This window comes from Macrobrachium nipponense, chromosome 19, assembly GCF_015104395.2.
Source record: "Macrobrachium nipponense isolate FS-2020 chromosome 19, ASM1510439v2, whole genome shotgun sequence".
In the NCBI taxonomy this organism is placed as follows: Eukaryota; Metazoa; Arthropoda; class Malacostraca; order Decapoda; family Palaemonidae; genus Macrobrachium; species Macrobrachium nipponense.
Genome location: NC_061088.1, coordinates 15,297,828 through 15,301,719, shown reverse-complemented (window position 1 = coordinate 15,301,719; position 3,892 = coordinate 15,297,828). Strand labels below are relative to the sequence as shown.

At 36.2% G+C, this 3,892-nt stretch overlaps 1 long non-coding RNA gene across 1 annotated transcript; it reads left to right on the top strand.

Moving 5' to 3' along the window:
* Positions 1-1,539: 1,539 nt before the first annotated feature.
* LOC135212638 (uncharacterized) lies at positions 1,540-2,525 on the top strand. Its single transcript, XR_010313949.1, has 2 exons — positions 1,540-1,966; positions 2,364-2,525. It is a non-coding gene; the product is annotated as an uncharacterized LOC135212638 (long non-coding RNA).
* The last annotated feature ends 1,367 nt before the right edge of the window (positions 2,526-3,892 follow it).

Below are 3,892 nucleotides of genomic sequence, written 5' to 3'. Positions count from 1 at the left end.
GGCTACGAAAATGGCAAAGTAGAAATTCTCCCAGGAAAAAGGTGGGAAAAAGGCAAAGGAAAATTCGGCTAGGAAAAAGGCACAAGTGAATTTCGGCCCAAGGTCTGGATAGCAGAGTGTCAAATCATGCAACAGGTTTGCTGAGAGAGACACACAGATTTATATCGGGACGAGCGCGAATACAAAACAACAAGGGAAAATCGTAAAATGTGGGTGATACTGCAGAGGCATAAAACAAAAACTTTTTACTTTGGGGCTGACAGACAGGAGAGTAGATTCCTCAGAGTCCAGAGAAGAATGAATAATAGTTTGGTTTCAAGTCTGTGCATAAGTAATTTTGGTTTTGTTTTGAGTCTCCTTCCCCCCCCCCCCACCACCTCCCAACCCATCCCCTCCCATTCCCATCCATCTCCTTCCCCATCCCCTCCCAATCCTCTCCTTCCCTTCCCAATCTCTCCCTATTCCCATCCCAACCCCTCCCCTTTCCTTACCTTTCCCTACTAATCCAGCCCCTTCCTTCCCTCCCAATCTTTCCCCTTCCCACCACAACCCCTCCAAATCCCCTCCCCTTCTCCTTCCCTCCCGCACCCCCACCTCGCACCCTCCATCCCCCTGACGTTCTTATTTCCTGGTTGAGGGAGAGAGCGAAACTTGAAAACAAAGGCATAAACGCCATTTACCTTCCCTCTTCTTGTTGCTTATAATTCGATTCAATCGAAAGTATTATTTCATTTTGAAGAATAGTATTTTGATTATTTATGACCGTTGTAGGTTTTTAAGGTACAAATTCTTTTTATTCAGTTGCTATACATATTTTCGATTAAGTGTCAGCTTTTTTTCTAGAAACGATTACAAATATTGGAAATTCCAAGCGAAGCAATGAGCAAGCCACACCATCCAGGTCTCCAGTAATTAGACAATGAATGAATCTGCAGCTAATATTCGGAAACATAAATTGTATCTGATTTTTAATACCTTGATCACTGCTTTATATATTTGATGAAAAATAGCATCTCGGCGCAAATATAAATTCACTTTGCTTACTGAGTGATTTATTTATCTGCATTATTCAGTAATTGATAAATTGAAGTTTTAGTGGTAATTGCATACATTTCAGCATTCCAAATCAAAACTGTTGCAAAGCCATAAATATGAATGGCATCTATATATAGATATTCGAAAAATACAGCAAATCCCAAAAGACAATTAATTTGCAACCAGTAAATGCAATTGGCAACAACAATTAAAAATGATTCGCTGGTAGAAAACCATAATGATTGTGGCAAACTTTACAAACTACATTTAGAGAGAAATATCACCACTAAAATACTTCGAAATGTAGAGATTGGTTGAAATTTCAATGTGAATGTGTTCTGGAAAATAAAAATATTCATACTGCATATAGATTCATGTATCTGCGTGAATTATATTCATATTTTAATGATATAGATATGCTTTACAACGTACTTTCGAGATAAAATATGAAACATAAAACGTGTGTAGTAAAATATGTATTAATTCCTTTAATTTTACTAGTTCTAAAAAAAATATGCATTATCACTACGGCATCAGTATTAAAGTACTTTACCTATGTAATTACTTAACTAGTCAATTTTAAAATTAACGTAATTTTAATAAATAGCTTTTCTCGTCTAATCCTTTTAAATGGTTATTGCCGTAAACAAACCACCAATTTTAATGCGGAAAATGTTTTCTTTGTTTACTGAGTGACGAAGAACCGGCAGTACCTGTCAAGAACTTAACAACAGCAGTCTTCAGCAGAAGTTCCAGGTTCATACTTACCGTGGATTAAACTTTGAAGTGATTTAGTGACATATGGATCTTATCATTTGCATCACGGTCATGTGTTACGCAAATATGGAATAATTCTATCAAGTTACCATTGGACCCGGACCTGCCAAAGGGGAACCCGCTTACCTATCTCCTAAATCACACTAAAAACAAGGTGAGAGAAAAGCTATTTTTTCTTTGTTTTTTAAAACTGTCCAGATCTTTACTTTTATTCCTGCAGCTTTTAATGGATGCTTATGTGATAAGTGTATTATTATCTATACTTATCCAAATTATACGTACCTTACCTATACTTACCTTACATATAAGTGAATTACATACTTATTCATACTTCTAGTTACTTTGTTTAATTATATTTCATTAGTCAATTTACTATTTAATTGTATTGAATTCTGTTTGTTTTTACGCTCATTTTGACGTTTTGTTTACTGGGATAGAAATATACTTTACATTTTACTTGTTTACTTTTGGGCTGTTATTTCATTGGGGTAGTTGCGTCCGATTCTGTTCATACATGAAATCTTAAGATTTCCTCTTGTTCACTATTTCAGATGTGTTTGTATACTTTCGGATTCATTTCATTGGCCTCCGGATGATGCAGCCCAAGTACTCACTTCCTATCCTTATGGTTCACGTCAAGTGTTTGTTTATCATTCAGAAGTCTATTTTTGTGGTTCAATGATATACATTACAATTAAATTCATTGTAACTTATACTTTATTATTTAATATATCCTATATTAACTTATAAATTTAATAAATTACCTTATCATTAAAATCTGTATAGAATTCATTTTTATACATGGCGACCGTGACAGGATCTGGAAGTTGAGTGGGTGGCTGCGTTTCCCGGAGGTAGGTTTTGGGTCCAAGGTGATAATTTGCATAAAATTTACGTTAAGTTACTTTTGTGATTACTGTTTATACACTTCTGCTTATATTAGTACTGCATTTTATTGTTTTACTGTGGTCTATTGTTACTTATATATTAGTCAAGATGACTGAACTGAAGAGATTAATAACTTCTCGGAAGTTTGTAAGAAAGTCTGTTACGGAGTCGTTTGATCGACGTGATCAGTTCATCTTACTTGAAGCTTCAGATAAGCTAGCACTTGAGTCTAAGTTGACTGACAACATGGCACGTTTGAAGGAATTGGATCTTCAAATACAGGGTATAAAATGGAGTTCTGAAGAAAACGAAAGTGAACAGATGGAGGAATTGGAGGCCTGTGAAAATTATCAAGACAAACTACGTTCGTGTTTATTTAAGCTCCAATCGCCTGTACCGACTACACCATCACCCCCAACTCCAGCTCTTCCCCTTTTGAAGAGACCAACGGCTCCTTTACCTCGATACTCTGGTCAAGAGACTGAAGATCTAACTAAATTTCTATCTCAATTTGAGGCAGTTATCAACAGGTATGAATATTCTGACTACGAAAAGCTTTTACTCCTAAAGCAGCAGATAACTGGAAGAGCCTTGGTTTTGATAGATTCCTTGGAATCTCATAACCAAGGATATAGTAAAGCAAAGGAGCTCTTAGAAAAGGCACTTGCTTCTCCAGACGTTCAGAAATTCAGCACCATCAAGCAGCTATCTGAGCTAAACTTGGACAAATGTGATGACCCATTTGAATATGTATCCAAAGTTAAAGGTATAATAGAGAATGTCCGTAAGTTGAATGTTACTATTGATTATATTTTGCAATACTTTGTGTGGACAGGTCTAAATGAGAAGTTTAGGGATTTACTGATAAATATTACTAACCATACATGGCCTTCAATTGAAGAGATTGGTGATAACTTCTTCACTGCCTGCACAAGATACAATCACCATAAGAAGAAAGGGAAAGTAACAGATCATTCTGTGGATATGGCAATAAATGTGAACTTCACACCAGAGGGAACTAGTGGAGTTACTACTGCAAAATGTTATCCATGCTCCTTGTGTAGCACAGTCCAAGAAAAGGCTAGCCATAACATCAGAGATTGTATGAACTTCATTTCTCCTGTTTCCAAAGTTGAGAAATTGAAGAGTATCGATGGATGTACTAGATGTGGCCTGGCATCACATTCTACTG